Below are 12,828 nucleotides of genomic sequence, written 5' to 3' on the forward strand. Positions count from 1 at the left end.
TCCTTCTAACAGGGTGACGCGGTGGGCAGTAAGGCTAAGTGAATTGATGTCGAAACCACGCATAAATTAGGAAAGAAAAGTAACTGAGGTATAGGAGGCTGTGCAGCAGGCTGTAAATGGTCAGCTAGAGGTAGATGTATCACCAAAGCAGTATTTAGAGGGTCTCAGGAAAGTACAGAAACAACTACTGCCGGAGTTTTAGAATCCAAGAACCAAAACTTAACTCTTTATTTAAGGCTAGCCACAGTATCGGTGAGAACTGACAGAGAGAAAGTTAAAATTTCCGTCTATATACCAGTAGCCGAGAAACATAGCTCATGTGTATCCTGTCAAGTAGTGACTACTGAAGAAAAATTATAAGATTAAAAAAGAAGAGTTGCTATTAATTGTGAAAGACATGAGAAGGTATGTAGCGATGGAGAATGCATACAAAAATGCTACTGAGTGAAAATCAGACTGTCTGGACCTGGTAACAAGAGATGGGCGCGATTCCAGTGCATAAAAATGGCTAATGGAATGAAGGAGAGAAGATAATGCAATAAAGAAGTCATCGAGCTGGAACTGTACTTTCAGCGGGTCGAGGCGCAGTTATTGTACTCTACGTTTGAAAAGATGGTTGTCGTGGCTAGTTGTTTCGACCAGAGGAAACTTACGTTAGCAAACAAACTAGAATAGTGGAGGTGGTTTCCTATTAAAAGGAACTGCGTGCAAGCTAATGGAGCCTACGTTCCATTTGCCCACCGCGATTTCTGGCTAACTCGCCATAAATTTTCGTAGTCTCTTTTTTATTGGTCAGAGAATCCCGCAAATATAACCTGCTTAAATGAAACTCTAGGACAGGAATTAATACATAAACACGCTTCTGAACCTATAGGAGGGACCAGTCTCCCTGAAACCTTATTGCAGTATGTAATTAATATGTGTTGTGAAAATAAGTATTGGAAAGAGAGTGTGGCACTTGTTGTGCTGATTGTAATACTTTTTTTTGCACATATAAGACGAAACATGAGTTCCGATACAGCTGTCGTTCAGATTCCAGTGGACTGGACATCCCGAGCACAAAACTAGCAGATGGAAGATGAACGCAAAATGGGGCAGTGTTAAAGACAACTGATTCATTTTAGCGTGTAAGTTCGTAATAAAGACTTAGAAGTTATTGTAAAAGAAACCTAATGAATATTGAGTTAAGGAACAGGGTATGGACTCCGTACAAATATGTGAAATGAAATGATCGCATGACATTGTTGGCCGTGAGGCCCCATGACGGAGAGTTCGGCCGTCGTATTCCAAGTCCTTTTTAGTTGACGCCACTTTGGCGACTTGCAAGTCAATGATGATCAAATGATGATGAAGGACACTCAACACCCAGTCATCTCGAGGTAGGGAATCGAATCCAGGGCCACGTGCGCGGCGAGCGAGAACGCTACCGCAAGACCACGAGTTGAGGAACTTATACATAAGATTAAGTGGTAGTGTTAAGGAAACCAATTGTTAGAATAATTCTTAAGAGCGAAAATAGGTTCTGAAGGACTTGTCGCAAGAAACTGTAGTATAAAGGATAATCTAGTGTAGTCAACACGAGGGACAATCTAGACAAGCAGGACTGCAATGTAGCGTATCGACCATATTCAGTCAAAAAGTACGCCAGAGCGGAAGTGAGTTGCAACAAAGCCAGCCACAGGCAGGCAAGAGTGTTACGCGCTGCAAAGCAAAAGACGGTCGACGGGCACTGTGAAGCTGAGCTATCTGGGTGTGGTATTGCAACAGCTGACACTGCAATAAGGTAGCAGAATAAGTCTGAGGGACAGAGTCTGGAGCGTATAAGTATTCAGCCATTTGTGTAGAAAAATATTCTCATGTCAGTGCCACAGCATACGCCACAGGCCTGTGACATTTGGAGGGACATCTTGGAAAGCAGTATGGAATCTGCTGTTCGACCATAGGATAGGACAGCCTGTCCTGAGTCACGAGAAAGCCGCCGCCGGACCGGAGAGCCGCACACTAGCCGGAGGGTCGCAGCCAGGGACGTTGCTCACAGCGACATTCGAGTGATGGTCCGCTCACTCTCGCTCTTTGTGTTGTCAGCAATTCAAGACGTCTTTTATTTCGCAGGGGAGCCAACTGGGCACCTCCGACAAGCTGTTCCTGATGTGCTACGGTAGAAGGCCAAATAATGAAGTTAATTAAATAAATCTACTGTCTTGACGTCTCAATTCACTCTCCACAGACGACAATTCTTAGGTAACTTTCACACTATTGTTTCGGGACCATCATCTTCTCAGCACCAGCGGCTCCATTTGTTTATCGTAGGAAGTGATCTCATGTCTACAAGTAGGTAGAACAACCTGCTGACCAACTTTTGCCGTTTACTGTAGAGTTGAAGGTGTTGTTCGGCATATATATAACATGTTTCAGTCAATTCGTTGGCTGAACTGTATCAGAATACTGTGTACATCATTTCTCACATGGAACAATGGGGCTCCATCTATATGCTTACGTTATTCGTAGTCCACTGAATTACTAATATTGTTCTGGCAGTAGCACAACCTCGAAATGAGATATGAGGAATGGGTCATGTAGGAGACAGTTGTGCTCTGTCCCACAATAGCATCACAGACAGAGGACTGAGTACAGACAAAAATTAAGCCAATCAAAAATTGCAGTTAACATCAATATGCAGACAGCAAAACCACTGGCATTTCACGAGCAGTTAAAATTGCCCATATGCCAACAAGTTTGCTTTCCAAACAGATGTTAATAAATGGTCTTCCTAGTTTTTCTCTTTACTACCTTCAGCATATATTCTGCATACATTCTGTGTCATTATGAAACACTGTCTTGGTGTTCTTACAAACACATAGGTTACCAGCGGCAAGCGTCGCCAATTAATGACTCTGGTAAACTGCGTCACAGGTGGCTGAGCTATTTTCGAGTATATTGTATGTCAACGGTGAACACAACAGAAGGCGAAACTAAGGTCGTTCTTCGACTGGTTATCATGGTTACTGTGTAGTAGCATACACTTTGCTATTCTGATCCACAACACATAGGTTACCAGCGGCAAGCGTCGCCAATTAATGACTCTGGTAAACTGCGTCACAGGTGGCTGAGCTATTTTCGAGTATATTGTATGTCAACGGTGAACACAACAGAAGGCGAAACTAAGGTCGTTCTTCGACTGGTTATCATGGTTACTGTGTAGTAGCATACACTTTGCTATTCTGATCCACATGTAGTTGTGTACACTCAAATTGATTTAAAACTGCAACTTTCCTTTGTTACTCTCCTTAGTATTAGGAGTAGTTCCTATGTGATAGAATTATTTGATCTATATTGACGCATTATTTGTACATTTTTGTGTTTACGTCTAAATTAATACTCCATGAGTTACTTTAAAATGAGTAGTAGGAATACTTTTCATTGAACCATACATTAATCATTTTCCTATTCCATTGACGTATGAGGCGCGAAAATAATTGTTCTTTCTACGGCTGTTTGCGAGCTATTACAAACTCAGTTTTATATTCACTATCTCTACGAGTTGCTTTCGTAAGGACATAAATAATCTACGTATTTTCGGGCCTGAAAGAAGGTTCGTGAACATTCGTAATATGTGTTTTCCGAGAGATACACAACTCATTAGATCGACTGTTAGCTAGTGGCGATTTTTCACTATGTCTTAAACCTTTCGCCAGTCAAACAAGTTGTCCCTTGTTAGACCTATATCGTATTAACAACGGAAGTAACATATTGTTCTTTTATGGCTTCAGCTGAGATCCAGCCTGATAATGTCGTTCATCAACTTTAATTTATACACGAATTACTCAGTCTATTTCCTTATTACACTTGTTACTGGATGTTGTCGTGTTCACGCCCCTACTTGGAAATATACTATAGAAATTATATACTACTATACAAGCTGCGATTATAGACAATAACATATGCTTCTCAGTACTGTAGTAGTCGCTGTTGGACCAACAGTATGTCGGGAATAAGTTTATCATACTCATAGCGTCAGTAAATGCCTAAATGTTACCAAACGACCCCAGTTTCTGTCTTGCTTCACAATTTCTTATGCAGTTGATCTCGGTTGAATGCATGTGGTAAACACACATTAGTCTCTCTAGTGACGCCACTTCGAAGCCATCAAGCCTGTGTCTTGGTCTGTTGAGCTACATTCCTCTTTGTAATTTTCCTACAAGTTTTGACCTACTTTATCTGTTAATGTGAACTGTGCTTACTGAATGTCTTTCTCTTTCAGCAAATAATAGACGAGATACGGCCTTGTGTAGAACAGTATATACCGTGCGTCCTTATTCCAAAAGGGTTTCATAACAAGTGTCAAAATCTTCCTTGGTTTCTCAAAAACATGTCACAGATTTCTGTATCACACCTTGAATCAGCACATAAGCATTAAAATAATCCAATACAAATCCCATTTCACAGTCACACAGAACATAGGATCCTTTAGACTATGTAAACGTTTTGGAATAGAGTGAGTGCTGTTCTGTACTTTCCTCCCAGGTAAGACACTATTCATATGACAACTTTTATCCGTCATGGATTTGAAACACGGCGACTGTGATGAATGAAGGTATGTTCAAATGATTGCAGCCATTCGAGTTTCCTGATGGCAGAAATTTGTCATTTTACCGTTAAAAGTTTCATGACGCCTTGCGACTAACCTCAGACACAATACCTTTCTTAGTAATTGAATATGGCAATGTGGAGGTCGTAGTGTAGCTGTTGCAAGCCATGAAAAATAAAACAAGTTAAGAACTGAGTCTGGAGAAGTAAGCGAATTTGTTTACGTCATAAGGTCTACCTGACCGCAGTTATTTGAACCCATGGGGTTAATACTGATGCAAAAACTCTCACTTGAAATCGTAGTTTATGTTTCCTATTTTACATGAAAACTGACGCATCCGCAGCTTAGGCAATTTGTTTGTCGTATACACTAAAGTTAAAATGTATGGAAGTAAGCACTTAACAAGTACTCCTTTTACAGATGTTATTTGCCGTATGGTTTTGAAGCAGGCCATTCCACAGCGTGCCAAAATTCACTCGTGTAGGATATGCAGGTCGTGGGAGGAGCAAGGTCTGACCAGTCCCGCCTTTACTCGATCCCTCTCAGAAGTACCCGGAAAGCGCGATATTTCATTGATGCACAACTGTCTTCAGTTACGCAGAATTGTAGTGTCAATGCTGTTTACCTATCGCTACCTGTTCGTGGTACGAAGAACGTTTCTCACTTCCAGTGGTCGTTTGCACAAGGAGAGGCAGTCTCGCGACCTAGCGTCACAAGCCTTTAAAAATGAATGGAAGTGACAGAAGAAAGGGATGAGACTTCTCAAAATATATTATGCAGCCACATAAACGAGAAGCACTCCATATTTGCTACGAAACGACATTACAGTACCATGCAGAAAGAATTTGAAGATTTACTTGGCAATGAAGGAGAAAAGAATTACAACAATCGAAAGGTGTTCTGTACATCAAGAAGCACTTTGTGTGTCATTTGGAGGCATGAAGCACGTGAATAAAGTGGAGGTGCGGATTGTAATATTTCTGACGTCGTATGACCTGTTCCACTGTTAGTTGCAGAAGTTTTAGACAGAAATGACTGAAGAATATGGAGACGGTTCACTGAAGCGCCAAAGAAAGTGATAAAAGCATGCGTATTCAAAATCAGAGATAAGTCGACAGGCAGAATACCGCGCTGCGGTCGTCAACGCCTATACAAGACAAGTGTCTGGTGCAGTTTTTAGATCGATTACTGCTGCTATAATGACAGGTTATCAAGATTTAAATGAGTCTGAATGTGGTGCTACAGTCGGCACACGAGCGATTGGGCTCAGCATCTCCGAGGTCGTGGTGAATTGGGGATTTTTCCCGTATCACCATTTCAGGAGCGTACCCTAAATGTCAGGAATCCGCTAAAACACCAAATCTCCAACATCGATGCCACCGGAAAAAGATCCTGCAAGAATGGGACCAACGACGATTCAAGATAATCGTTCAACGTGACAGAAGTGCAACCCTTTTCCTAATTACTACAGATTTCAATTATGGGCCATTAACAAGTGTCAGCGTGCGAACCATTCAACGAAACATCATTGATATTGGCTTTCGGAGCCGAAGGCCCATTCGTGTACCCTTAATAAGTGCACGACACACGTTTCAAATTATATCGAGCGGATAGACGTGTACGGGTATGGAGACAACTTCATGAATCCAGCAGGATACTGTTCAAGCTGGTGGAGGCTCTGTAAAAGTGTGGGGCGTGTGCAGTTGGAGTTATATGGGACCTTGGTACGTGTGGATACTACTCTGAAAGGGTGACACGTACGAAAGCAACCTTTCTGATAACCTGTATCTATTCCTGTCCTTTGTGCATTCCGATGGACTTGGACAATTCCATCAGGACAATGCGACACCCGGGACGTCCAGAATTGCTACAGAGATTGCTCCAGGAACACTCTTCTATGTCTAAACACTCCCCCTGGTCAATGCTGTTCAGAAGAGATCTCCACCCGCTCGTACTTCTACGGATTTATGGACAGCCCTAAATCATGCAAGGTGTCAATTCCCTCCAGCACTACTTCAGACAGTAGTAGAGTCTATGCCACGAAGTGTTGGGGCACTTCTGCATGCTCGCGGATGTTCTAGACAATATTAAGCAGGTGTAGCAGTTTCTTTGGCTCTTCAAAGTATATTATTACAGATAATGTTGATTAAGTCAGAGGGTACTGCTGGAGTGCTTTATCGGTTTAAACCTCGCTATTGTTATTTTTATGAAGGAAAAAGGAGTACAGGAACAAAAATTACAGCATTTTGAGTTGATCGCACACCCCGAATTTGAAAAGGACCTCACACTCGCAACGGTAGCTAAGACATAGTAAGGAGAGATACTAGGTATGCATTCGAAAAGAAAATTGCGTCATTGGATGAACACATTCTGACACGCAGTCCAGTTGCCTAAAGTCACTGGCGCTAAGGAAAACACGAGGGTTGAAGAATTCGTTCTGACCTTGAAAGACTTACAGGGATAGTTTCCTAAACGTTTTGAGGACACTTCCAATCTTAAATCTGTTCTGGAGCTGTTTTCGGGACGTTTCCTGTTTCAGTTGAGAGCACCCCCGTGCGTATGCAGATGTAATTGACTTACCGAAAGTGTATTCCCATTTTAAAGACCATTCCCCTTAACATTAAAACTATGAAATTTGAATAAGTCACGCTTACGTGGTAACCTGAGTGTAAAAATCTGAGACATTATCTGCATCTGTCCATAGGCTGACAGTTTCCACCAGACAAGTCGTATGTCTTCGGTGCCCCAAAAAATTAAATAATAATGGAAATTATTTTGGTTTTTGATCTATGTTATTGAGAAATATGATATAAACCAAGTCGTATTTAGTGCGATTGCGTTGCCATTTAAAAGCGGTGTGTTCGCTGTTTACCCCTCCTCACGCTGAGTCAGTGCGGCATGGCAGTGGTGAAAGCTTGCCATCCAATCTGAGCGCCGTAGCACTCGAGCCAGGGTACGGCCCATGAGCTGGATTAGTGGCCCCTTCTGTTTTAAACAGTTAAAAGGACTTCTCTCATAGAAGCTATTTCATAGAATACTGTGAATAAAGGGTAGTCCACAGAGTCGACAACATGTTTAGAGTCAAGCAGATAAGCTCGAATACGTGTGTTCTGTGGCTAGTGGGAGGGTTGTGTGATGATACACTGGCTTGCCGGTTTTACCACCGAATATCATCACCCACACTTTACATGGGCAGTAAACAGATTTCGTAAATTCTGCATGACTATATCATCCTGTAAAAATGTGTGTTATTTCTTACGTTTGAAGTTTCAAATGTTGGCACGCCGCAGTAGCGAAAGGAGCATTCTTCCACTGTCGCTGGGCTACACTGACGTAGAACCTACTAACGTTTTCCAAAGAAGACGTCTTGAAGCAGGTCACGCGTCCCTGCGTTACTAACGGCAATAAATGAGAAACTATCCTTCGAATTACAAAAAGTTAAACGATGAATTTACTTCGTGCTTAGCTTTCGCTACTGTCAGTTGGAAGTTATTAACACATTGTTGTTAAAGTCTGAGTCGTGGCTACATTACTGGAGTTTGTAATACCTACATAATAAGGATGTGAAAAGTGAAAGATAGTATTTTGAAGATGTTAAATTCCACTAGACGACCATTTCGTGTGTTATTGATGGAGGGAAAAATTCTCTCAGATCGGGTGAAGTTTTCTAACATGGAGTATCAGTTAACATACATATCCCTATCATCATAAGAAATAACCTGATGGAAACATTTCATGTGTTTCCTGGAATCTCATTGGATTCGATTTCACGTGTAGCGGAAGCCAAACTGCATCGAGTACAATCGACTGAGTGATGATACTGGACAATTGCTATACCGGCGCTTTTCTCTTGGAAAGCACTGGCCAGTCAGCTGGTCCAACTAACTTGTAGTGATGTCAGAAGTTGCAGGTAAGATGTGAAAAAGAGAAGAGCAGGGAAACAATATAGCTCCGAATGTCATTTAGCTTTTAAAGAGTGGACCGGACGGAAAGCAAAACATCGTCTCCGGCGTAACTAACACAATATTTTAATTAAAAATAAGAGTAAAGAAAATCCCTAACTTAAACTCAGGATACTTTTTGTGTGTGAGCTATACGTGACTGAAATGAGTATTGAAGGGATTCCATCGTACAGTTAAATATTGAAGCGTCCTAAGCTATTATTTACAATCAATTGTCTGGAAAATCTTAACTGCTTCCGTATCCGCAGCCAAGAATTACATTTCAAAACTGGAAGTGTCATCTGCCGTTCGATCTCTGCATTTTGTCATCCTCTTGTATGACGTGCTGCTCTATATCCATCCGGTGTTCGGCGGTGACGTACGACAAAGCATCGTGCATTAGTTTGTGTACGTCTAGCAGCTTAGATGTCTAGTCGTTACCGTGACAACTACTTTAATTACTTCATCATCACTGAGACATGCCAAAAGGAGGACACAATCCCATCACCTTCCAAGGGAGTATCTCCTTGGCACCTGTTCTGTGGGACGGAGACAAGCTGGCGGATGCTTCATTATGTTCTAGGAAACGTTCGTGGGGGCATCCATGAGTCCAGTGGAGCTCGTGAAAGGAGCCACGACAGCCGAGTAGTATCTAACACTGGTTGCAGACCACGTACTTCAGCTTGTGGTCTAGCAGCACACTGGCGACTGATAATTGACGTGCTGTCCGCTCGACACATCTGAATCCGATCAGACGCAACTGGGATCTGATTGAAAGTAAGATCTGAGCTACCCCCTTCCACAGAATTTACAGGAATTTGGTGATTTGTGTGTGCAAATGTGATGCCAACTCCCTCCAGCGACCCACCAAAGCGTCATTGCCTGCATGCCACAACGCACCGCCGCTGTTATCCGTGGCAAAGGAGAACATACCGGCTATAAGGTAGATGGTCACAATGTTCAGGCTGGTCAGTGTATATTTTCTGTTATATGATGCTATGCCCATGGCAATAAACGTGTGCTGAAGGAAGGTAAAAGGGGAAAGAAGCAATGTAACAGAAGTTCGCCTTGAAAGTTGGCAGACTGCGAATTTATGAATATCAGAATCTGAACGACTCAAGGAATAACAGTAAAATCTATAAAGGTGGTGCAAAGAAGGGCTATTCAATCTGATTGAAGTTATTAATATTCTACAAGCAATTTATGAGGATAGGGGAAATAATGTGTGAGCTATAAATGACGGAAAATTGTGATATATTTGTGAATTATTGATTACTTAATATACTTTTGTGAAGGCAAAGCTCTTCTAATTGCTTTATGTGCTTCCTTCTGTATAGTGAACGATCGTTCCTTTATAAATTCATCTCGGGCGTTGCGACTGAACAGGATTAAAAATCGGTGATCATGAGCCAACTGAAACTGTTAGTGAAGCTTGGATACTTTTTTGTATATTGATCAAAATGTTTTATTCACAGCTATTTCTTGCTGAAGAACGTCAATAATCATTTCAGTGTATATTCGCAAAATATCTAGGGATGTGCCATGTCGTCTTTTAAAATCCAACGAAGGCAGAACTTATTGGCAGATGCCGTCATCGTATGTCAAGAGGAAGGATTCTCCTTTGCAAGTATCTTTGAGTATCGAGAAACACAGACTACAAAAGTGAACAAAATAAACCAAGTCACGTGAACATAAAAATTAAATCATGAGTAAATGCCGAGAGTTCACTACGAAGCGTCCACCGGATTACCTGTCTGTAAGCAGCGCACCCTCACGCGCACGTGAAAAATTCAGAGACATTGTCCAGTGACATACCAGGCATAAACTTCACAGTGCTCTTTACGCTACTGTATCCCAGTCACGAGATGCCTTAATGTTGGCTGGGATGGATGACGACTGATATATCCCTGGTAATAGCAACTGCAAACATTTTCACATACATTACCGTACGAGCCGCCGTTCTCGTCTCTGAAAGAGACTAAGGAGCTGTCTAGATTCTAACTCCAGACAACGTTATGTTGAGATTGTCGTCAGCTACAAGCTGGTTACCACGTAGGTAGTTACGGTGCCTTTTCACGCCGTCGGCCTCGGTAGCTGGGGGTCAGTGTGGATGAATGCCAACAGAAGGGGTCCGACAGAGAGCACTGGACCTGGGAGGGACAGCTACTGGCTTTTCTCAGCTGATCGACGGCTGACATCCTTCTATCTCCAGACTCTTCGTTTTTCCATCGGACGAAAACCAATATGTTCATATAGCTCTTATGCCATTATAGTGGCAGGCAAGAACGGTCCCGACCCTTGTATATTTCAACATTATATGATTATTGCTCACTGCTACTTGCAGCGGATGCCACATTATTGCACTTTATTTGCCAATATGCTGTCTCTTGTTTTTAGCAGCCAGTGGGTTGACAAACATACACTCCTGGAAATTGAAATAAGAACACCGTGAATTCATTGTCCCAGGAAGGGGAAACTTTATTGACACATTCCTGGGGCCAGATACATCACATGATCACACTGACGGAACCACAGGCACATAGACACAGGAAACAGAGCAGGCACAATGTCGGCACTAGTACAGTGTATATCCACCTTTCGCAGCAATGTAGGCTGCTATTCTCCCATGGAGACGATCGTAGAGACGCTGGATGTAGTCCTGTGGAACGGCTTGCCATGCCATTTCCACCTGGCGCCTCAGTTGGACCAGCGTTCGTGCTGGACGTGCAGACCGCGTGAGACGACGCTTCATCCAGTCCCAAACATGCTCAATGGGGGACAGATCCGGAGATCTTGCTGGCCAGGGTAGTTGACTTACACCTTCTAGAGCACGGTGGGTGGCACGGGATACATGCGGACGTGCATTTTCCTGTTGGAACAGCAAGTTCCCTTCCCGGTCTAGGAATGGTAGAACAGCAAGTTCCCTTCCCGGTCTAGGAATGGTAGAACGATGGGTTCGATGACGGTTTGGATATACCGTGCACTATTCAGTGTCCCCTCGACTATTACCAGAGGTGTATGGCCAGTGTGGGAGATCGCTCCCCACACCATGATGCCGGGTGTTGGCCCTGTGTGCCTCGGTCGTATGCAGTCCTGATTGTGGCGCTCACCTGCACGGCGCCAAACACGCATACGACCATCATTGGCACCAAGGCAGAAGCGACTCTCATCGCTGAAGACGACACGTCTCCATTCGTCCCTCCATTCACGCCTGTCGCGACACCACTGAAGGCGGGCTGCACGATGTTGAGGCGTGAGCGGAAGACGGCCTAACGGTGTGCGGGACCGTAGCCCAGCTTCATGGAGACGGTTGCGAATGGTCCTCGCCGATACCCCAGGAGCAACAGTGTCCCTAATTGCTGGGAAGTGGCGGTGCGGTCCCCTACGGCACTGCGTAGGATCCTACAGTCTTGGCGTGCATCCGTGCGTCGCTGCGGTCCGGTCCCAGGTCGACGGGCACGTGCACCTTCCGCCGACCACTGGCGACAACATCGATGTATTGTGGAGACCTCACGCCCCACGTGTTGAGCAATTCGGCGGTACGTCCACCCGGCCTCCCGCATGCCCACTATACGCCCTCGCTCAAAGTCCGTCAACTGCACATACGGTTCACGTCCACGCTGTCGCGGCATGCTACCAGTGTTAAAGACTGCGATGGAGCTGCGTATGCCACGGCAAACTGGCTGACACTGACGGCGGCGGTGCACAAATCCTGCGCAGCTAGCGCCATTCGACGGCCAATACCGCGGTTCCTGGTGTGTCCGCTGTGTCGTGCGTGTGATAATTGCTTGTACAGCCCTCTCGCAGTGTCCGGACACACCGGTGTCAATGTGTTCTTTTTTCCGTTTCCAGGAGTGTAGATTTACGGAACTTTAATCTTCCGACAACGCTTTCTACATTTCGCTCTGGCTTTGTGGTAATACTTGTTAAGGTTCAAGGCCACCAGTTTTTAACTTTTACGTCCATTATATTTCATTGAAGAATCACAAAAGGACCAAAAATAACTATAACAACGGCTGAAACTATAACAACAACTGAAAAGGTTTATCTGTGGAGAACTAGATTCATTGAAAGAAGTGATTTAGATTTAGTCTAAAGAGAAAACAGTGGACCGACTGTGTGTTTTCTTCATCAACGTCATCACAAATGCGCAAGTCGCCTAAATGGCCTCACATAAATAGACTTTAACCCGGCGAGCGAGCCGCCCCACGACAGAAAGGGCGGTATCATGATATAATGGAACATCGAACTGCAGATAGTTTCGAGTCTACATCCCACATGAAGAAGGGGCGGTTATAT

This window comes from Schistocerca gregaria, chromosome 8 (assembly GCF_023897955.1).
Source record: "Schistocerca gregaria isolate iqSchGreg1 chromosome 8, iqSchGreg1.2, whole genome shotgun sequence".
NCBI classification, from domain to species: Eukaryota; Metazoa; Arthropoda; class Insecta; order Orthoptera; family Acrididae; genus Schistocerca; species Schistocerca gregaria.